Raw genomic sequence first — 24,785 nt, forward strand, 5'->3', positions numbered from 1 at the left:
TCCCAACTCAACGGAAACAGGTGGCTGAAGTCCAAGCAGGTTACAGAGGTGCCTCGCCAGTCCAAGCGTGGCAAACCAGTGATGGACCAGGCTGCCTGCAGATCAGCGAACCGGTGGAAGAGGTCAGCCTGGACTAGACTAACGCAGAGGTCTTTGATTCCAGCTGAGTTGTCAAACAAGAAGGTGTCTGTCTTTGCTCATTTATTAATTTTGAGGAGTAAATGCCAGTGTTTACACAATAAACATTGATTTTGTTTTTCTTTTGTTGAAACAGTTTGCCCTTCTTGTCGGTGATTCACATCTCCGATCCATCGTGGATGGATACAGCAGTTGTCGTTTGCTGTTCATGAGCAACTGCAGCAGGCAAGAGCACAGGTTCGTCCGAGCATCTTAAATGAAAATGGTTAAAAGCTAAGATGACGGGGTTCCCATTTTCCGGCCTGCAAACGGTGCTCTCTGTTTTTATGCACAGGTCAGTCCTAGGACACCACCCCGCAAGTCTGTAGCAGCCACTCCAGCACCTGTTAGGAGTGTCTCTACACCAGTGGTTGTAACTCGTGAGTTGCAAGTACCGCTGATTGCCGAGGTAAGGAGTCACTGCTTTGTGACGAGACTCTGTTATCATATTAGTTTACTTGATCCTATAGTTTACTGAGACACTACACTGTCTCTCTGCATTCTATGAATGTTTTGACCTCGTTTGCTGTAAGTCACTCTGGATAAAGGGCTAATGCCTACATTGTACATTTGTAATTAGGGGGATCTTGACATGTTTAGAGAACCACTGATATACGTACAAGTGTTGGTTGGTTTGTTTGTTACCCTCTCATTCAGAGTTACAGACCTGTTAGGGGTACATTTGGTTCCATTAGTAAAGTATTGATATTGCTGATGTATTAAAAACACTTCTCGATTATTTGATTCATTGAAAAAGGAATCAAACTCAATCAATATGTAACCCAGTACTTTCATGTTTGCTTTTGTGTATATAAATGTATATATCCTTTTACCCCTTGCTAGCTTCAACCCCTGTGGACTACGCTACCTGCAGACCGCTGCAGAGTAGTTCCTGGTGAAGTATCACACAACTACATAGAGGATCCCACAGATGTCCCTGGCCAGCACCTGCCCCGTAAGCAGTGGACAACCCTCAACCGCCTGATGACAGGCGTGGGGACGCTTCGGTGAAGCAATGCGACGGTGGGGCCTCTCGGACAGTGCCCACTGTGAATGTGGAGACCCCCTACAGACTGTGGAACACATCATGACCAGCTGCCCGAAACACCGCCCGCCACATGGCGACCAAGGCCGTATGAACCTGGATGACGAAACGCTGGATTGGCTTGCTGCAACGGAGCTGAGGATCTGATGACATACGCAAGAAGAAGAAGTATCACACACACATACACACTCAATCGCTCGCTCGCTCGATCGCTCGTTCGTTCGCTCGTTCGTTCGCTCGTTCAATCACTCACTCGGGCACTCACTCACACTCTCTCTCTTTGATTGTTCTATATTGTTTTGGGTAGCTGTTTGTTGCTGTCCTAGTAACACTTGTTGTGTGTGACTTTTTTCTTTCCCAACTCAACGGAAACAGGTGGCTGAAGTCCAAGCAGGTTACAGAGGTGCCTCGCCAGTCCAAGCGTGGCAAACCAGTGATGGACCAGGCTGCCTGCAGATCAGCGAACCGGTGGAAGAGGTCAGCCTGGACTAGACTAACGCAGAGGTCTTTGATTCCAGCTGAGTTGTCAAACAAGAAGGTGTCTGTCTTTGCTCATTTATTAATTTTGAGGAGTAAATGCCAGTGTTTACACAATAAACATTGATTTTGTTTTTCTTTTGTTGAAACAGTTTGCCCTTCTTGTCGGTGATTCACATCTCCGATCCATCGTGGATGGATACAGCAGTTGTCGTTTGCTGTTCATGAGCAACTGCAGCAGGCAAGAGCACAGGTTCGTCCGAGCATCTTAAATGAAAATGGTTAAAAGCTAAGATGACAGGGTTCCCATTTTCCGGCCTGCAAACGGTGCTCTCTGTTTTTATGCACAGGTCAGTCCTAGGACACCACCCCGCAAGTCTGTAGCAGCCACTCCAGCACCTGTTAGGAGTGTCTCTACACCAGTGGTTGTAACTCGTGAGTTGCAAGTACCGCTGATTGCCGAGGTAAGGAGTCACTGCTTTGTGACGAGACTCTGTTATCATATTAGTTTACTTGATCCTATAGTTTACTGAGACACTACACTGTCTCTCTGCATTCTATGAATGTTTTGACCTCGTTTGCTGTAAGTCACTCTGGATAAAGGGCTAATGCCTACATTGTACATTTGTAATTAGGGGGATCTTGACATGTTTAGAGAACCACTGATATACGTACAAGTGTTGGTTGGTTTGTTTGTTACCCTCTCATTCAGAGTTACAGACCTGTTAGGGGTACATTTGGTTCCATTAGTAAAGTATTGATATTGCTGATGTATTAAAAACACTTCTCGATTATTTGATTCATTGAAAAAGGAATCAAACTCAATCAATATGTAACCCAGTACTTTCATGTTTGCTTTTGTGTATATAAATGTATATATCCTTTTACCCCTTGCTAGCTTCAACCCCTGTGGACTACGCTACCTGCAGACCGCTGCAGAGTAGTTCCTGGTGAAGTATCACACAACTACATAGAGGATCCCACAGATGTCCCTGGCCAGCACCTGCCCCGTAAGCAGTGGACAACCCTCAACCGCCTGATGACAGGCGTGGGGACGCTTCGGTGAAGCAATGCGACGGTGGGGCCTCTCGGACAGTGCCCACTGTGAATGTGGAGACCCCCTACAGACTGTGGAACACATCATGACCAGCTGCCCGAAACACCGCCCGCCACATGGCGACCAAGGCCGTATGAACCTGGATGACGAAACGCTGGATTGGCTTGCTGCAACGGAGCTGAGGATCTGATGACATACGCAAGAAGAAGAAGTATCACACACACATACACACTCAATCGCTCGCTCGCTCGCTCGCTCGCTCGATCGCTCGTTCGTTCGCTCGTTCGTTCGCTCGTTCAATCACTCACTCGGGCACTCACTCACACTCTCTCTCTTTGATTGTTCTATATTGTTTTGGGTAGCTGTTTGTTGCTGTCCTAGTAACACTTGTTGTGTGTGACTTTTTTCTTTCCCAACTCAACGGAAACAGGTGGCTGAAGTCCAAGCAGGTTACAGAGGTGCCTCGCCAGTCCAAGCGTGGCAAACCAGTGATGGACCAGGCTGCCTGCAGATCAGCGAACCGGTGGAAGAGGTCAGCCTGGACTAGACTAACGCAGAGGTCTTTGATTCCAGCTGAGTTGTCAAACAAGAAGGTGTCTGTCTTTGCTCATTTATTAATTTTGAGGAGTAAATGCCAGTGTTTACACAATAAACATTGATTTTGTTTTTCTTTTGTTGAAACAGTTTGCCCTTCTTGTCGGTGATTCACATCTCCGATCCATCGTGGATGGATACAGCAGTTGTCGTTTGCTGTTCATGAGCAACTGCAGCAGGCAAGAGCACAGGTTCGTCCGAGCATCTTAAATGAAAATGGTTAAAAGCTAAGATGACAGGGTTCCCATTTTCCGGCCTGCAAACGGTGCTCTCTGTTTTTATGCACAGGTCAGTCCTAGGACACCACCCCGCAAGTCTGTAGCAGCCACTCCAGCACCTGTTAGGAGTGTCTCTACACCAGTGGTTGTAACTCGTGAGTTGCAAGTACCGCTGATTGCCGAGGTAAGGAGTCACTGCTTTGTGACGAGACTCTGTTATCATATTAGTTTACTTGATCCTATAGTTTACTGAGACACTACACTGTCTCTCTGCATTCTATGAATGTTTTGACCTCGTTTGCTGTAAGTCACTCTGGATAAAGGGCTAATGCCTACATTGTACATTTGTAATTAGGGGGATCTTGACATGTTTAGAGAACCACTGATATACGTACAAGTGTTGGTTGGTTTGTTTGTTACCCTCTCATTCAGAGTTACAGACCTGTTAGGGGTACATTTGGTTCCATTAGTAAAGTATTGATATTGCTGATGTATTAAAAACACTTCTCGATTATTTGATTCATTGAAAAAGGAATCAAACTCAATCAATATGTAACCCAGTACTTTCATGTTTGCTTTTGTGTATGTAAATGTATATATCCTTTTACCCCTTGCTAGCTTCAACCCCTGTGGACTACGTTACCTGCAGACCGCTGCAGAGTAGTTCCTGGTGAAGTATCACACAACTACATAGAGGATCCCACAGATGTCCCTGGCCAGCACCTGCCCCGTAAGCAGTGGACAACCCTCAACCGCCTGATGACAGGCGTGGGGACGCTTCGGTGAAGCAATGCGACGGTGGGGCCTCTCGGACAGTGCCCACTGTGAATGTGGAGACCCCCTACAGACTGTGGAACACATCATGACCAGCTGCCCGAAACACCGCCCGCCACATGGCGACCAAGGCCGTATGAACCTGGATGACGAAACGCTGGATTGGCTTGCTGCAACGGAGCTGAGGATCTGATGACATACGCAAGAAGAAGAAGTATCACACACACATACACACTCAATCGCTCGCTCGCTCGCTCGCTCGATCGCTCGTTCGTTCGCTCGTTCGTTCGCTCGTTCAATCACTCACTCGGGCACTCACTCACACTCTCTCTCTTTGATTGTTCTATATTGTTTTGGGTAGCTGTTTGTTGCTGTCCTAGTAACACTTGTTGTGTGTGACTTTTTTCTTTCCCAACTCAACGGAAACAGGTGGCTGAAGTCCAAGCAGGTTACAGAGGTGCCTCGCCAGTCCAAGCGTGGCAAACCAGTGATGGACCAGGCTGCCTGCAGATCAGCGAACCGGTGGAAGAGGTCAGCCTGGACTAGACTAACGCAGAGGTCTTTGATTCCAGCTGAGTTGTCAAACAAGAAGGTGTCTGTCTTTGCTCATTTATTAATTTTGAGGAGTAAATGCCAGTGTTTACACAATAAACATTGATTTTGTTTTTCTTTTGTTGAAACAGTTTGCCCTTCTTGTCGGTGATTCACATCTCCGATCCATCGTGGATGGATACAGCAGTTGTCGTTTGCTGTTCATGAGCAACTGCAGCAGGCAAGAGCACAGGTTCGTCCGAGCATCTTAAATGAAAATGGTTAAAAGCTAAGATGACAGGGTTCCCATTTTCCGGCCTGCAAACGGTGCTCTCTGTTTTTATGCACAGGTCAGTCCTAGGACACCACCCCGCAAGTCTGTAGCAGCCACTCCAGCACCTGTTAGGAGTGTCTCTACACCAGTGGCTGTAACTCGTGAGTTGCAAGTACCGCTGATTGCCGAGGTAAGGAGTCACTGCTTTGTGACGAGACTCTGTTATCATATTAGTTTACTTGATCCTATAGTTTACTGAGACACTACACTGTCTCTCTGCATTCTATGAATGTTTTGACCTCGTTTGCTGTAAGTCACTCTGGATAAAGGGCTAATGCCTACATTGTACATTTGTAATTAGGGGGATCTTGACATGTTTAGAGAACCACTGATATACGTACAAGTGTTGGTTGGTTTGTTTGTTACCCTCTCATTCAGAGTTACAGACCTGTTAGGGGTACATTTGGTTCCATTAGTAAAGTATTGATATTGCTGATGTATTAAAAACACTTCTCGATTATTTGATTCATTGAAAAAGGAATCAAACTCAATCAATATGTAACCCAGTACTTTCATGTTTGCTTTTGTGTATATAAATGTATATATCCTTTTACCCCTTGCTAGCTTCAACCCCTGTGGACTACGCTACCTGCAGACCGCTGCAGAGTAGTTCCTGGTGAAGTATCACACAACTACATAGAGGATCCCACAGATGTCCCTGGCCAGCACCTGCCCCGTAAGCAGTGGACAACCCTCAACCGCCTGATGACAGGCGTGGGGACGCTTCGGTGAAGCAATGCGACGGTGGGGCCTCTCGGACAGTGCCCACTGTGAATGTGGAGACCCCCTACAGACTGTGGAACACATCATGACCAGCTGCCCGAAACACCGCCCGCCACATGGCGACCAAGGCCGTATGAACCTGGATGACGAAACGCTGGATTGGCTTGCTGCAACGGAGCTGAGGATCTGATGACATACGCAAGAAGAAGAAGTATCACACACACATACACACTCAATCGCTCGCTCGCTCGCTCGCTCGCTCGATCGCTCGTTCGTTCGCTCGTTCGTTCGCTCGTTCAATCACTCACTCGGGCACTCACTCACACTCTCTCTCTTTGATTGTTCTATATTGTTTTGGGTAGCTGTTTGTTGCTGTCCTAGTAACACTTGTTGTGTGTGACTTTTTTCTTTCCCAACTCAACGGAAACAGGTGGCTGAAGTCCAAGCAGGTTACAGAGGTGCCTCGCCAGTCCAAGCGTGGCAAACCAGTGATGGACCAGGCTGCCTGCAGATCAGCGAACCGGTGGAAGAGGTCAGCCTGGACTAGACTAACGCAGAGGTCTTTGATTCCAGCTGAGTTGTCAAACAAGAAGGTGTCTGTCTTTGCTCATTTATTAATTTTGAGGAGTAAATGCCAGTGTTTACACAATAAACATTGATTTTGTTTTTCTTTTGTTGAAACAGTTTGCCCTTCTTGTCGGTGATTCACATCTCCGATCCATCGTGGATGGATACAGCAGTTGTCGTTTGCTGTTCATGAGCAACTGCAGCAGGCAAGAGCACAGGTTCGTCCGAGCATCTTAAATGAAAATGGTTAAAAGCTAAGATGACAGGGTTCCCATTTTCCGGCCTGCAAACGGTGCTCTCTGTTTTTATGCACAGGTCAGTCCTAGGACACCACCCCGCAAGTCTGTAGCAGCCACTCCAGCACCTGTTAGGAGTGTCTCTACACCAGTGGTTGTAACTCGTGAGTTGCAAGTACCGCTGATTGCCGAGGTAAGGAGTCACTGCTTTGTGACGAGACTCTGTTATCATATTAGTTTACTTGATCCTATAGTTTACTGAGACACTACACTGTCTCTCTGCATTCTATGAATGTTTTGACCTCGTTTGCTGTAAGTCACTCTGGATAAAGGGCTAATGCCTACATTGTACATTTGTAATTAGGGGGATCTTGACATGTTTAGAGAACCACTGATATACGTACAAGTGTTGGTTGGTTTGTTTGTTACCCTCTCATTCAGAGTTACAGACCTGTTAGGGGTACATTTGGTTCCATTAGTAAAGTATTGATATTGCTGATGTATTAAAAACACTTCTCGATTATTTGATTCATTGAAAAAGGAATCAAACTCAATCAATATGTAACCCAGTACTTTCATGTTTGCTTTTGTGTATATAAATGTATATATCCTTTTACCCCTTGCTAGCTTCAACCCCTGTGGACTACGCTACCTGCAGACCGCTGCAGAGTAGTTCCTGGTGAAGTATCACACAACTACATAGAGGATCCCACAGATGTCCCTGGCCAGCACCTGCCCCGTAAGCAGTGGACAACCCTCAACCGCCTGATGACAGGCGTGGGGACGCTTCGGTGAAGCAATGCGACGGTGGGGCCTCTCGGACAGTGCCCACTGTGAATGTGGAGACCCCCTACAGACTGTGGAACACATCATGACCAGCTGCCCGAAACACCGCCCGCCACATGGCGACCAAGGCCGTATGAACCTGGATGACGAAACGCTGGATTGGCTTGCTGCAACGGAGCTGAGGATCTGATGACATACGCAAGAAGAAGAAGTATCACACACACATACACACTCAATCGCTCGCTCGCTCGCTCGATCGCTCGTTCGTTCGCTCGTTCGTTCGCTCGTTCAATCACTCACTCGGGCACTCACTCACACTCTCTCTCTTTGATTGTTCTATATTGTTTTGGGTAGCTGTTTGTTGCTGTCCTAGTAACACTTGTTGTGTGTGACTTTTTTCTTTCCCAACTCAACGGAAACAGGTGGCTGAAGTCCAAGCAGGTTACAGAGGTGCCTCGCCAGTCCAAGCGTGGCAAACCAGTGATGGACCAGGCTGCCTGCAGATCAGCGAACCGGTGGAAGAGGTCAGCCTGGACTAGACTAACGCAGAGGTCTTTGATTCCAGCTGAGTTGTCAAACAAGAAGGTGTCTGTCTTTGCTCATTTATTAATTTTGAGGAGTAAATGCCAGTGTTTACACAATAAACATTGATTTTGTTTTTCTTTTGTTGAAACAGTTTGCCCTTCTTGTCGGTGATTCACATCTCCGATCCATCGTGGATGGATACAGCAGTTGTCGTTTGCTGTTCATGAGCAACTGCAGCAGGCAAGAGCACAGGTTCGTCCGAGCATCTTAAATGAAAATGGTTAAAAGCTAAGATGACAGGGTTCCCATTTTCCGGCCTGCAAACGGTGCTCTCTGTTTTTATGCACAGGTCAGTCCTAGGACACCACCCCGCAAGTCTGTAGCAGCCACTCCAGCACCTGTTAGGAGTGTCTCTACACCAGTGGCTGTAACTCGTGAGTTGCAAGTACCGCTGATTGCCGAGGTAAGGAGTCACTGCTTTGTGACGAGACTCTGTTATCATATTAGTTTACTTGATCCTATAGTTTACTGAGACACTACACTGTCTCTCTGCATTCTATGAATGTTTTGACCTCGTTTGCTGTAAGTCACTCTGGATAAAGGGCTAATGCCTACATTGTACATTTGTAATTAGGGGGATCTTGACATGTTTAGAGAACCACTGATATACGTACAAGTGTTGGTTGGTTTGTTTGTTACCCTCTCATTCAGAGTTACAGACCTGTTAGGGGTACATTTGGTTCCATTAGTAAAGTATTGATATTGCTGATGTATTAAAAACACTTCTCGATTATTTGATTCATTGAAAAAGGAATCAAACTCAATCAATATGTAACCCAGTACTTTCATGTTTGCTTTTGTGTATATAAATGTATATATCCTTTTACCCCTTGCTAGCTTCAACCCCTGTGGACTACGCTACCTGCAGACCGCTGCAGAGTAGTTCCTGGTGAAGTATCACACAACTACATAGAGGATCCCACAGATGTCCCTGGCCAGCACCTGCCCCATAAGCAGTGGACAACCCTCAACCGCCTGATGACAGGCGTGGGGACGCTTCGGTGAAGCAATGCGACGGTGGGGCCTCTCGGACAGTGCCCACTGTGAATGTGGAGACCCCCTACAGACTGTGGAACACATCATGACCAGCTGCCCAAAACACCGCCCGCCACATGGCGACCAAGGCCGTATGAACCTGGATGACGAAACGCTGGATTGGCTTGCTGCAACGGAGCTGAGGATCTGATGACATACGCAAGAAGAAGAAGTATCACACACACAAACACACTCAATCGCTCGCTCGCTCGCTCGCTCGCTCGATCGCTCGTTCGTTCGCTCGTTCGTTCGCTCGTTCAATCACTCACTCGGGCACTCACTCACACTCTCTCTCTTTGATTGTTCTATATTGTTTTGGGTAGCTGTTTGTTGCTGTCCTAGTAACACTTGTTGTGTGTGACTTTTTTCTTTCCCAACTCAACGGAAACAGGTGGCTGAAGTCCAAGCAGGTTACAGAGGTGCCTCGCCAGTCCAAGCGTGGCAAACCAGTGATGGACCAGGCTGCCTGCAGATCAGCGAACCGGTGGAAGAGGTCAGCCTGGACTAGACTAACGCAGAGGTCTTTGATTCCAGCTGAGTTGTCAAACAAGAAGGTGTCTGTCTTTGCTCATTTATTAATTTTGAGGAGTAAATGCCAGTGTTTACACAATAAACATTGATTTTGTTTTTCTTTTGTTGAAACAGTTTGCCCTTCTTGTCGGTGATTCACATCTCCGATCCATCGTGGATGGATACAGCAGTTGTCGTTTGCTGTTCATGAGCAACTGCAGCAGGCAAGAGCACAGGTTCGTCCGAGCATCTTAAATGAAAATGGTTAAAAGCTAAGATGACAGGGTTCCCATTTTCCGGCCTGCAAACGGTGCTCTCTGTTTTTATGCACAGGTCAGTCCTAGGACACCACCCCGCAAGTCTGTAGCAGCCACTCCAGCACCTGTTAGGAGTGTCTCTACACCAGTGGTTGTAACTCGTGAGTTGCAAGTACCGCTGATTGCCGAGGTAAGGAGTCACTGCTTTGTGACGAGACTCTGTTATCATATTAGTTTACTTGATCCTATAGTTTACTGAGACACTACACTGTCTCTCTGCATTCTATGAATGTTTTGACCTCGTTTGCTGTAAGTCACTCTGGATAAAGGGCTAATGCCTACATTGTACATTTGTAATTAGGGGGATCTTGACATGTTTAGAGAACCACTGATATACGTACAAGTGTTGGTTGGTTTGTTTGTTACCCTCTCATTCAGAGTTACAGACCTGTTAGGGGTACATTTGGTTCCATTAGTAAAGTATTGATATTGCTGATGTATTAAAAACACTTCTCGATTATTTGATTCATTGAAAAAGGAATCAAACTCAATCAATATGTAACCCAGTACTTTCATGTTTGCTTTTGTGTATATAAATGTATATATCCTTTTACCCCTTGCTAGCTTCAACCCCTGTGGACTACGCTACCTGCAGACCGCTGCAGAGTAGTTCCTGGTGAAGTATCACACAACTACATAGAGGATCCCACAGATGTCCCTGGCCAGCACCTGCCCCGTAAGCAGTGGACAACCCTCAACCGCCTGATGACAGGCGTGGGGACGCTTCGGTGAAGCAATGCGACGGTGGGGCCTCTCGGACAGTGCCCACTGTGAATGTGGAGACCCCCTACAGACTGTGGAACACATCATGACCAGCTGCCCGAAACACCGCCCGCCACATGGCGACCAAGGCCGTATGAACCTGGATGACGAAACGCTGGATTGGCTTGCTGCAACGGAGCTGAGGATCTGATGACATACGCAACAAGAAGAAGTATCACACACACATACACACTCAATCGCTCGCTCGCTCGCTCGCTCGCTCGCTCGATCGATCGTTCGTTCGCTCGTTCGTTCGCTCGTTCAATCACTCACTCGGGCACTCACTCACACTCTCTCTCTTTGATTGTTCTATATTGTTTTGGGTAGCTGTTTGTTGCTGTCCTAGTAACACTTGTTGTGTGTGACTTTTTTCTTTCCCAACTCAACGGAAACAGGTGGCTGAAGTCCAAGCAGGTTACAGAGGTGCCTCGCCAGTCCAAGCGTGGCAAACCAGTGATGGACCAGGCTGCCTGCAGATCAGCGAACCGGTGGAAGAGGTCAGCCTGGACTAGACTAACGCAGAGGTCTTTGATTCCAGCTGAGTTGTCAAACAAGAAGGTGTCTGTCTTTGCTCATTTATTAATTTTGAGGAGTAAATGCCAGTGTTTACACAATAAACATTGATTTTGTTTTTCTTTTGTTGAAACAGTTTGCCCTTCTTGTCGGTGATTCACATCTCCGATCCATCGTGGATGGATACAGCAGTTGTCGTTTGCTGTTCATGAGCAACTGCAGCAGGCAAGAGCACAGGTTCGTCCGAGCATCTTAAATGAAAATGGTTAAAAGCTAAGATGACAGGGTTCCCATTTTCCGGCCTGCAAACGGTGCTCTCTGTTTTTATGCACAGGTCAGTCCTAGGACACCACCCCGCAAGTCTGTAGCAGCCACTCCAGCACCTGTTAGGAGTGTCTCTACACCAGTGGCTGTAACTCGTGAGTTGCAAGTACCGCTGATTGCCGAGGTAAGGAGTCACTGCTTTGTGACGAGACTCTGTTATCATATTAGTTTACTTGATCCTATAGTTTACTGATACACTACACTGTCTCTCTGCATTCTATGAATGTTTTGACCTCGTTTGCTGTAAGTCACTCTGGATAAAGGGCTAATGCCTACATTGTACATTTGTAATTAGGGGGATCTTGACATGTTTAGAGAACCACTGATATACGTACAAGTGTTGGTTGGTTTGTTTGTTACCCTCTCATTCAGAGTTACAGACCTGTTAGGGGTACATTTGGTTCCATTAGTAAAGTATTGATATTGCTGATGTATTAAAAACACTTCTCGATTATTTGATTCATTGAAAAAGGAATCAAACTCAATCAATATGTAACCCAGTACTTTCATGTTTGCTTTTGTGTATATAAATGTATATATCCTTTTACCCCTTGCTAGCTTCAACCCCTGTGGACTACGCTACCTGCAGACCGCTGCAGAGTAGTTCCTGGTGAAGTATCACACAACTACATAGAGGATCCCACAGATGTCCCTGGCCAGCACCTGCCCCGTAAGCAGTGGACAACCCTCAACCGCCTGATGACAGGCGTGGGGACGCTTCGGTGAAGCAATGCGACGGTGGGGCCTCTCGGACAGTGCCCACTGTGAATGTGGAGACCCCCTACAGACTGTGGAACACATCATGACCAGCTGCCCGAAACACCGCCCGCCACATGGCGACCAAGGCCGTATGAACCTGGATGACGAAACGCTGGATTGGCTTGCTGCAACGGAGCTGAGGATCTGATGACATACGCAAGAAGAAGAAGTATCACACACACATACACACTCAATCGCTCGCTCGCTCGCTCGCTCGCTCGCTCGCTCGATCGCTCGTTCGTTCGCTCGTTCGTTCGCTCGTTCAATCACTCACTCGGGCACTCACTCACACTCTCTCTCTTTGATTGTTCTATATTGTTTTGGGTAGCTGTTTGTTGCTGTCCTAGTAACACTTGTTGTGTGTGACTTTTTTCTTTCCCAACTCAACGGAAACAGGTGGCTGAAGTCCAAGCAGGTTACAGAGGTGCCTCGCCAGTCCAAGCGTGGCAAACCAGTGATGGACCAGGCTGCCTGCAGATCAGCGAACCGGTGGAAGAGGTCAGCCTGGACTAGACTAACGCAGAGGTCTTTGATTCCAGCTGAGTTGTCAAACAAGAAGGTGTCTGTCTTTGCTCATTTATTAATTTTGAGGAGTAAATGCCAGTGTTTACACAATAAACATTGATTTTGTTTTTCTTTTGTTGAAACAGTTTGCCCTTCTTGTCGGTGATTCACATCTCCGATCCATCGTGGATGGATACAGCAGTTGTCGTTTGCTGTTCATGAGCAACTGCAGCAGGCAAGAGCACAGGTTCGTCCGAGCATCTTAAATGAAAATGGTTAAAAGCTAAGATGACAGGGTTCCCATTTTCCGGCCTGCAAACGGTGCTCTCTGTTTTTATGCACAGGTCAGTCCTAGGACACCACCCCGCAAGTCTGTAGCAGCCACTCCAGCACCTGTTAGGAGTGTCTCTACACCAGTGGCTGTAACTCGTGAGTTGCAAGTACCACTGATTGCCGAGGTAAGGAGTCACTGCTTTGTGACGAGACTCTGTTATCATATTAGTTTACTTGATCCTATAGTTTACTGAGACACTACACTGTCTCTCTGCATTCTATGAATGTTTTGACCTCGTTTGCTGTAAGTCACTCTGGATAAAGGGCTAATGCCTACATTGTACATTTGTAATTAGGGGGATCTTGACATGTTTAGAGAACCACTGATATACGTACAAGTGTTGGTTGGTTTGTTTGTTACCCTCTCATTCAGAGTTACAGACCTGTTAGGGGTACATTTGGTTCCATTAGTAAAGTATTGATATTGCTGATGTATTAAAAACACTTCTCGATTATTTGATTCATTGAAAAAGGAATCAAACTCAATCAATATGTAACCCAGTACTTTCATGTTTGCTTTTGTGTATATAAATGTATATATCCTTTTACCCCTTGCTAGCTTCAACCCCTGTGGACTACGCTACCTGCAGACCGCTGCAGAGTAGTTCCTGGTGAAGTATCACACAACTACATAGAGGATCCCACAGATGTCCCTGGCCAGCACCTGCCCCGTAAGCAGTGGACAACCCTCAACCGCCTGATGACAGGCGTGGGGACGCTTCGGTGAAGCAATGCGACGGTGGGGCCTCTCGGACAGTGCCCACTGTGAATGTGGAGACCCCCTACAGACTGTGGAACACATCATGACCAGCTGCCCGAAACACCGCCCGCCACATGGCGACCAAGGCCGTATGAACCTGGATGACGAAACGCTGGATTGGCTTGCTGCAACGGAGCTGAGGATCTGATGACATACGCAAGAAGAAGAAGTATCACACACACATACACACTCAATCGCTCGCTCGCTCGCTCGCTCGCTCGCTTGCTCGATCGCTCGTTCGTTCGCTCGTTCGTTCGCTCGTTCAATCACTCACTCGGGCACTCACTCACACTCTCTCTCTTTGATTGTTCTATATTGTTTTGGGTAGCTGTTTGTTGCTGTCCTAGTAACACTTGTTGTGTGTGACTTTTTTCTTTCCCAACTCAACGGAAACAGGTGGCTGAAGTCCAAGCAGGTTACAGAGGTGCCTCGCCAGTCCAAGCGTGGCAAACCAGTGATGGACCAGGCTGCCTGCAGATCAGCGAACCGGTGGAAGAGGTCAGCCTGGACTAGACTAACGCAGAGGTCTTTGATTCCAGCTGAGTTGTCAAACAAGAAGGTGTCTGTCTTTGCTCATTTATTAATTTTGAGGAGTAAATGCCAGTGTTTACACAATAAACATTGATTTTGTTTTTCTTTTGTTGAAACAGTTTGCCCTTCTTGTCGGTGATTCACATCTCCGATCCATCGTGGATGGATACAGCAGTTGTCGTTTGCTGTTCATGAGCAACTGCAGCAGGCAAGAGCACAGGTTCGTCCGAGCATCTTAAATGAAAATGGTTAAAAGCTAAGATGACAGGGTTCCCATTTTCCGGCCTGCAAACGGTGCTCTCTGTTTTTATGCACAGGTCAGTCCTAGGACACCACCCCGCAAGTCTGTAGCAGCCACTCCAGCACCTGTTAGGAGTGTCTCTACACCAGTGGTTGTAACTCGTGAGTTGCAAGTACCGCTGATTGCCGAGGTAAGGAGTCACTGCTTTGTGACGAGACTCTGTTATCATATTAGTTTACTTGATCCTATAGTTTACTGAGACACTACACTGTCTCTCTGCATTCTATGAATGTTTTGACCTCGTTTGCTGTAAGTCACTCTGGATAAAGGGCTAATGCCTACATTGTACATTTGTAATTAGGGGGATCTTGACATGTTTAGAGAACCACTGATATACGTACAAGTGTTGGTTGGTTTGTTTGTTACCCTCTCATTCAGAGTTACAGACCTGTTAGGGGTACATTTGGTTCCATTAGTAAAGTATTGATATTGCTGATGTATTAAAAACACTTCTCGATTATTTGATTCATTGAAAAAGGAATCAAACTCAATCAATATGTAACCCAGTACTTTCATGTTTGCTTTTGTGTATATAAATGTATATATCCTTTTACCCCTTGCTAGCTTCAACCCCTGTGGACTACGCTACCTGCAGACCGCTGCAGAGTAGTTCCTGGTGAAGTATCACACAACTACATAGAGGATCCCACAGATGTCCCTGGCCAGCACCTGCCCCGTAAGCAGTGGACAACCCTCAACCGCCTGATGACAGGCGTGGGGACGCTTCGGTGAAGCAATGCGACGGTGGGGCCTCTCGGACAGTGCCCACTGTGAATGTGGAGACCCCCTACAGACTGTGGAACACATCATGACCAGCTGCCCGAAACACCGCCCGCCACATGGCGACCAAGGCCGTATGAACCTGGATGACGAAACGCTGGATTGGCTTGCTGCAACGGAGCTGAGGATCTGATGACATACGCAAGAAGAAGAAGTATCACACACACATACACACTCAATCGCTCGCTCGCTCGCTCGCTCGCTCGCTCGCTCGCTCGATCGCTCGTTCGTTCGCTCGTTCGTTCGCTCGTTCAATCACTCACTCGGGCACTCACTCACACTCTCTCTCTTTGATTGTTCTATATTGTTTTGGGTAGCTGTTTGTTGCTGTCCTAGTAACACTTGTTGTGTGTGACTTTTTTCTTTCCCAACTCAACGGAAACAGGTGGCTGAAGTCCAAGCAGGTTACAGAGGTGCCTCGCCAGTCCAAGCGTGGCAAACCAGTGATGGACCAGGCTGCCTGCAGATCAGCGAACCGGTGGAAGAGGTCAGCCTGGACTAGACTAACGCAGAGGTCTTTGATTCCAGCTGAGTTGTCAAACAAGAAGGTGTCTGTCTTTGCTCATTTATTAATTTTGAGGAGTAAATGCCAGTGTTTACACAATAAACATTGATTTTGTTTTTCTTTTGTTGAAACAGTTTGCCCTTCTTGTCGGTGATTCACATCTCCGATCCATCGTGGATGGATACAGCAGTTGTCGTTTGCTGTTCATGAGCAACTGCAGCAGGCAAGAGCACAGGTTCGTCCGAGCATCTTAAATGAAAATGGTTAAAAGCTAAGATGACAGGGTTCCCATTTTCCGGCCTGCAAACGGTGCTCTCTGTTTTTATGCACAGGTCAGTCCTAGGACACCACCCCGCAAGTCTGTAGCAGCCACTCCAGCACCTGTTAGGAGTGTCTCTACACCAGTGGTTGTAACTCGTGAGTTGCAAGTACCGCTGATTGCCGAGGTAAGGAGTCACTGCTTTGTGACGAGACTCTGTTATCATATTAGTTTACTTGATCCTATAGTTTACTGAGACACTACACTGTCTCTCTGCATTCTATGAATGTTTTGACCTCGTTTGCTGTAAGTCACTCTGGATAAAGGGCTAATGCCTACATTGTACATTTGTAATTAGGGGGATCTTGACATGTTTAGAGAACCACTGATATACGTACAAGTGTTGGTTGGTTTGTTTGTTACCCTCTCATTCAGAGTTACAGACCTGTTAGGGGTACATTTGGTTCCATTAGTAAAGTATTGATATTGCTGATGTATTAAAAACACTTCTCGATTATTTGATTCAGTGAAAAAGGAATCAAACTCAATCAATATGTAACCCAGTACTTTCATGTTTGCTTTTGTGTATATAAATGTATATATCCTTTTACCCCTTGCTAGCTTCAACCCCTGTGGACTACGCTACCTGCAGACCGCTGCAGAGTAGTTCCTGGTGAAGTATCACACAACTACATAGAGGATCCCACAGATGTCCCTGGCCAGCACCTGCCCCGTAAGCAGTGGACAACCCTCAACCGCCTGATGACAGGCGTGGGGACGCTTCGGTGAAGCAATGCGACGGTGGGGCCTCTCGGACAGTGCCCACTGTGAATGTGGAGACCCCCTACAGACTGTGGAACACATCATGACCAGCTGCCCGAAACACCGCCCGCCACATGGCGACCAAGGCCGTATGAACCTGGATGACGAAACGCTGGATTGGCTTGCTGCAACGGAGCTGAGGATCTGATGACATACGCAAGAAGAAGAAGTATCACACACACATACACACTCAATCGCTCGCTCGCTCGCTCGCTCGCTCGCTCGATCGCTCGTTCGTTCGCTCGTTCGTTCGCTCGTTCAATCACTCACTCGGGCACTCACTCACACTCTCTCTCTTTGATTGTTCTATATTGTTTTGGGTAGCTGTTTGTTGCTGTCCTAGTAACACTTGTTGTGTGTGACTTTTTTCTTTCCCAACTCAACGGAAACAGGTGGCTGAAGTCCAAGCAGGTTACAGAGGTGCCTCGCCAGTCCAAGCGTGGCAAACCAGTGATGGACCAGGCTGCCTGCAGATCAGCGAACCGGTGGAAGAGGTCAGCCTGGACTAGACTAACGCAGAGGTCTTTGATTCCAGCTGAGTTGTCAAACAAGAAGGTGTCTGTCTTTGCTCATTTATTAATTTTGAGGAGTAAATGCCAGTGTTTACACAATAAACATTGATTTTGTTTTTCTTTTGTTGAAACAGTTTGCCCTTCTTGTCGGTGATTCACATCTCCGATCCATCGTGGATGGATACAGCAGTTGTCGTTTGCTGTTCATGAGCAACTGCAGCAGGCAAGAGCACAGGTTCGTCCGAGCATCTTAAATGAAAATGGTTAAAAGCTAAGATGACAGGGTTCCCATTTTCCGGCCTGCAAACGGTGCTCTCTGTTTTTATGCACAGGTCAGTCCTAGGACACCACCCCGCAAGTCTGTAGCAGCCACTCCAGCACCTGTTAGGAGTGTCTCTACACCAGTGGTTGTAACTCGTGAGTTGCAAGTACCGCTGATTGCCGAGGTAAGGAGTCACTGCTTTGTGACGAGACTCTGTTATCATATTAGTTTACTTGATCCTATAGTTTACTGAGACACTACACTGTCTCTCTGCATTCTATGAATGTTTTGACCTCGTTTGCTGTAAGTCACTCTGGATAAAGGGCTAATGCCTACATTGTACATTTGTAATTAGGGGGATCTTGACATGTTTAGAGAACCACTGATATACGTACAAGTGTTGGTTGGTTTGTTTGTTACCCTCTCATTCAGAGTTACAGACCTGTTAGGGGTACATTTGGTTCCATTAGTAAAGTATTGATATTGCTGATGTATTAAAAACACTTCTCGATTATTTGATTCATTGAAAAAGGAATCAAACTCAATCAATATGTAACCCAGTACTTTCATGTTTGCTTTTGTGTATATAAATGTATATATCCTTTTACCCCTTGCTAGCTTCAACCCCTGTGGACTACGCTACCTGCAGACCGCTGCAGAGTAGTTCCTGGTGAAGTATCACACAACTACATAGAGGATCCCACAGATGTCCCTGGCCAGCACCTGCCCCGTAAGCAGTGGACAACCCTCAACCGCCTGATGACAGGCGTGGGGACGCTTCGGTGAAGCAATGCGACGGTGGGGCCTCTCGGACAGTGCCCACTGTGAATGTGGAGACCCCCTACAGACTGTGGAACACATCATGACCAGCTGCCCGAAACACCGCCCGCCACATGGCGACCAAGGCCGTATGAACCTGGATGACGAAACGCTGGATTGGCTTGCTGCAACGGAGCTGAGGATCTGATGACATACGCAAGAAGAAGAAGTATCACACACACATACACACTCAATCGCTCGCTCGCTCGCTCGCTCGCTCGCTCGCTCGATCGCTCGTTCGTTCGCTCGTTCGTTCGCTCGTTCAATCACTCACTCGGGCACTCACTCACACTCTCTCTCTTTGATTGTTCTATATTGTTTTGGGTAGCTGTTTGTTGCTGTCCTAGTAACACTTGTTGTGTGTGACTTTTTTCTTTCCCAACTCAACGGAAACAGGTGGCTGAAGTCCAAGCAGGTTACAGAGGTGCCTCGCCAGTCCAAGCGTGGCAAACCAGTGATGGACCAGGCTGCCTGCAGATCAGCGAACCGGTGGAAGAGGTCAGCCTGGACTAGACTAACGCAGAGGTCTTTGATTCCAGCTGAGTTGTCAAACAAGAAGGTGTCTGTCTTTGCTCATTTATTAATTTTGAGGAGTAAATGCCAGTGTTTACACAATAAACATTGATTTTGTTTTTCTTTTGTTGAAACAGTTTGCCCTTCTTGTCGGTGATTCACATCTCCGATCCATCGTGGATGGATACAGCAGTTGTCGTTTGCTGTTCATGAGCAACTGCAGCAGGCAAGAGCACAGGTTCGTCCGAGCATCTTAAATGAAAATGGTTAAAAGCTAAGATGACAGGGTTCCCATTTTCCGGCCTGCAAACGGTGCTCTCTGTTTTTATGCACAGGTCAGTCCTAGGACACCACCCCGCAAGTCTGTAGCAGCCACTCCAGCACCTGTTAGGAGTGTCTCTACACCAGTGGTTGTAACTCGTGAGTTGCAAGTACCGCTGATTGCCGAGGTAAGGAGTCACTGCTTTGTGACGAGACTCTGTTATCATATTAGTTTACTTGATCCTATAGTTTACTGAGACACTACACTGTCTCTCTGCATTCTATGAATGTTTTGACCTCGTTTGCTGTAAGTCACTCTGGATAAAGGGCTAATGCCTACATTGTACATTTGTAATTAGGGGGATCTTGACATGTTTAGAGAACCACTGATATACGTACAAGTGTTGGTTGGTTTGTTTGTTACCCTCTCATTCAGAGTTACAGACCTGTTAGGGGTACATTTGGTTCCATTAGTAAAGTATTGATATTGCTGATGTATTAAAAACACTTCTCGATTATTTGATTCATTGAAAAAGGAATCAAACTCAATCAATATGTAACCCAGTACTTTCATGTTTGCTTTTGTGTATATAAATGTATATATCCTTTTACCCCTTGCTAGCTTCAACCCCTGTGGACTACGCTACCTGCAGACCGCTGCAGAGTAGTTCCTGGTGAAGTATCACACAACTACATAGAGGATCCCACAGATGTCCCTGGCCAGCACCTGCCCCGTAAGCAGTGGACAACCCTCAACCGCCTGATGACAGGCGTGGGGACGCTTCGGTGAAGCAATGCGACGGTGGGGCCTCTCGGACAGTGCCCACTGTGAATGTGGAGACCCCCTACAGACTGTGGAACACATCATGACCAGCTGCCCGAAACACCGCCCGCCACATGGCGACCAAGGCCGTATGAACCTGGATGACGAAACGCTGGATTGGCTTGCTGCAACGGAGCTGAGGATCTGATGACATACGCAAGAAGAAGAAGTATCACACACACATACACACTCAATCGCTCGCTCGCTCGCTCGCTCGCTCGTTCGTTCGCTCGTTCGTTCGCTCGTTCAATCACTCACTCGGGCACTCACTCACACTCTCTCTCTTTGATTGTTCTATATTGTTTTGGGTAGCTGTTTGTTGCTGTCCTAGTAACACTTGTTGTGTGTGACTTTTTTCTTTCCCAACTCAACGGAAACAGGTGGCTGAAGTCCAAGCAGGTTACAGAGGTGCCTCGCCAGTCCAAGCGTGGCAAACCAGTGATGGACCAGGCTGCCTGCAGATCAGCGAACCGGTGGAAGAGGTCAGCCTGGACTAGACTAACGCAGAGGTCTTTGATTCCAGCTGAGTTGTCAAACAAGAAGGTGTCTGTCTTTGCTCATTTATTAATTTTGAGGAGTAAATGCCAGTGTTTACACAATAAACATTGATTTTGTTTTTCTTTTGTTGAAACAGTTTGCCCTTCTTGTCGGTGATTCACATCTCCGATCCATCGTGGATGGATACAGCAGTTGTCGTTTGCTGTTCATGAGCAACTGCAGCAGGCAAGAGCACAGGTTCGTCCGAGCATCTTAAATGAAAATGGTTAAAAGCTAAGATGACAGGGTTCCCATTTTCCGGCCTGCAAACGGTGCTCTCTGTTTTTATGCACAGGTCAGTCCTAGGACACCACCCCGCAAGTCTGTAGCAGCCACTCCAGCACCTGTTAGGAGTGTCTCTACACCAGTGGTTGTAACTCGTGAGTTGCAAGTACCGCTGATTGCCGAGGTAAGGAGTCACTGCTTTGTGACGAGACTCTGTTATCATATTAGTTTACTTGATCCTATAGTTTACTGAGACACTACACTGTCTCTCTGCATTCTATGAATGTTTTGACCTCGTTTGCTGTAAGTCACTCTGGATAAAGGGCTAATGCCTACATTGTACATTTGTAATTAGGGGGATCTTGACATGTTTAGAGAACCACTGATATACGTACAAGTGTTGGTTGGTTTGTTTGTTACCCTCTCATTCAGAGTTACAGACCTGTTAGGGGTACATTTGGTTCCATTAGTAAAGTATTGATATTGCTGATGTATTAAAAACACTTCTCGATTATTTGATTCATTGAAAAAGGAATCAAACTCAATCAATATGTAACCCAGTACTTTCATGTTTGCTTTTGTGTATATAAATGTATATATCCTTTTACCCCTTGCTAGCTTCAACCCCTGTGGACTACGCTACCTGCAGACCGCTGCAGAGTAGTTCCTGGTGAAGTATCACACAACTACATAGAGGATCCCACAGATGTCCCTGGCCAGCACCTGCCCCGTAAGCAGTGGACAACCCTCAACCGCCTGATGACAGGCGTGGGGACGCTTCGGTGAAGCAATGCGACGGTGGGGCCTCTCGGACAGTGCCCACTGTGAATGTGGAGACCCCCTACAGACTGTGGAACACATCATGACCAGCTGCCCGAAACACCGCCCGCCACATGGCGACCAAGGCCGTATGAACCTGGATGACGAAACGCTGGATTGGCTTGCTGCAACGGAGCTGAGGATCTGATGACATACGCAAGAAGAAGAAGTATCACACACACATACACACTCAATCGCTCGCTCGCTCGCTCGCTCGCTCGATCGCTCGTTCGTTCGCTCGTTCGTTCGCTCGTTCAATCACTCACTCGGGCACTCACTCACACTCTCTCTCTTTGATTGTTCTATATTGTTTTGGGTAGCTGTTTGTTGCTGTCCTAGTAACACTTGTTGTGTGTGACTTTTTTCTTTCCCAACTCAACGGAAACAGGTGGCTGAAGTCCAAGCAGGTTACAGAGGTGCCTCGCCAGTCCAAGCGTGGCAAACCAGTGATGGACCAGGCTGCCTGCAGATCAGCGAACCGGTGGAAGAGGTCAGCCTGGACTAGACTAACGCAGAGGTCTTTGATTCCAGCTGAGTTGTCAAACAAGAAGGTGTCTGTCTTTGCTCATTTATTAATTTTGAGGAGTAAATGCCAGTGTTTACACAATAAACATTGATTTTGTTTTTCTTTTGTTGAAACAGTTTGCCCTTCTTGTCGGTGATTCACATCTCCGATCCATCGTGGATGGATACAGCAGTTGTCGTTTGCTGTTCATGAGCAACTGCAGCAGGCAAGAGCACAGGTTCGTCCGAGCATCTTAAATGAAAATGGTTAAAAGCTAAGATGACAGGGTTCCCATTTTCCGGCCTGCAAACGGTGCTCTCTGTTTTTATGCACAGGTCAGTCCTAGGACACCACCCCGCAAGTCTGTAGCAGCCACTCCAGCACCTGTTAGGAGTGTCTCTACACCAGTGGTTGTAACTCGTGAGTTGCAAGTACCGCTGATTGCCGAGGTAAGGAGTCACTGCTTTGTGACGAGACTCTGTTATCATATTAGTTTACTTGATCCTATAGTTTACTGAGACACTACACTGTCTCTCTGCATTCTATGAATGTTTTGACCTCGTTTGCTGTAAGTCACTCTGGATAAAGGGCTAATGCCTACATTGTACATTTGTAATTAGGGGGATCTTGACATGTTTAGAGAACCACTGATATACGTACAAGTGTTGGTTGGTTTGTTTGTTACCCTCTCATTCAGAGTTACAGACCTGTTAGGGGTACATTTGGTTCCATTAGTAAAGTATTGATATTGCTGATGTATTAAAAACACTTCTCGATTATTTGATTCATTGAAAAAGGAATCAAACTCAATCAATATGTAACCCAGTACTTTCATGTTTGCTTTTGTGTATATAAATGTATATATCCTTTTACCCCTTGCTAGCTTCAACCCCTGTGGACTACGCTACCTGCAGACCGCTGCAGAGTAGTTCCTGGTGAAGTATCACACAACTACATAGAGGATCCCACAGATGTCCCTGGCCAGCACCTGCCCCGTAAGCAGTGGACAACCCTCAACCGCCTGATGACAGGCGTGGGGACGCTTCGGTGAAGCAATGCGACGGTGGGGCCTCTCGGACAGTGCCCACTGTGAATGTGGAGACCCCCTACAGACTGTGGAACACATCATGACCAGCTGCCCGAAACACCGCCCGCCACATGGCGACCAAGGCCGTATGAACCTGGATGACGAAACGCTGGATTGGCTTGCTGCAACGGAGCTGAGGATCTGATGACATACGCAAGAAGAAGAAGTATCACACACACATACACACTCAATCGCTCGCTCGCTCGATCGCTCGTTCGTTCGCTCGTTCGTTCGCTCGTTCAATCACTCACTCGGGCACTCACTCACACTCTCTCTCTTTGATTGTTCTATATTGTTTTGGGTAGCTGTTTGTTGCTGTCCTAGTAACACTTGTTGTGTGTGACTTTTTTCTTTCCCAACTCAACGGAAACAGGTGGCTGAAGTCCAAGCAGGTTACAGAGGTGCCTCGCCAGTCCAAGCGTGGCAAACCAGTGATGGACCAGGCTGCCTGCAGATCAGCGAACCGGTGGAAGAGGTCAGCCTGGACTAGACTAACGCAGAGGTCTTTGATTCCAGCTGAGTTGTCAAACAAGAAGGTGTCTGTCTTTGCTCATTTATTAATTTTGAGGAGTAAATGCCAGTGTTTACACAATAAACATTGATTTTGTTTTTCTTTTGTTGAAACAGTTTGCCCTTCTTGTCGGTGATTCACATCTCCGATCCATCGTGGATGGATACAGCAGTTGTCGTTTGCTGTTCATGAGCAACTGCAGCAGGCAAGAGCACAGGTTCGTCCGAGCATCTTAAATGAAAATGGTTAAAAGCTAAGATGACAGGGTTCCCATTTTCCGGCCTGCAAACGGTGCTCTCTGTTTTTATGCACAGGTCAGTCCTAGGACACCACCCCGCAAGTCTGTAGCAGCCACTCCAGCACCTGTTAGGAGTGTCTCTACACCAGTGGTTGTAACTCGTGAGTTGCAAGTACCGCTGATTGCCGAGGTAAGGAGTCACTGCTTTGTGACGAGACTCTGTTATCATATTAGTTTACTTGATCCTATAGTTTACTGAGACACTACACTGTCTCTCTGCATTCTATGAATGTTTTGACCTCGTTTGCTGTAAGTCACTCTGGATAAAGGGCTAATGCCTACATTGTACATTTGTAATTAGGGGGATCTTGACATGTTTAGAGAACCACTGATATACGTACAAGTGTTGGTTGGTTTGTTTGTTACCCTCTCATTCAGAGTTACAGACCTGTTAGGGGTACATTTGGTTCCATTAGTAAAGTATTGATATTGCTGATGTATTAAAAACACTTCTCGATTATTTGATTCATTGAAAAAGGAATCAAACTCAATCA

Source organism: Gymnoscopelus microlampas (assembly GCF_963454915.1).
Source record: "Gymnoscopelus microlampas genome assembly, chromosome: 20".
In the NCBI taxonomy this organism is placed as follows: domain Eukaryota; kingdom Metazoa; phylum Chordata; class Actinopteri; order Myctophiformes; family Myctophidae; genus Gymnoscopelus; species Gymnoscopelus microlampas.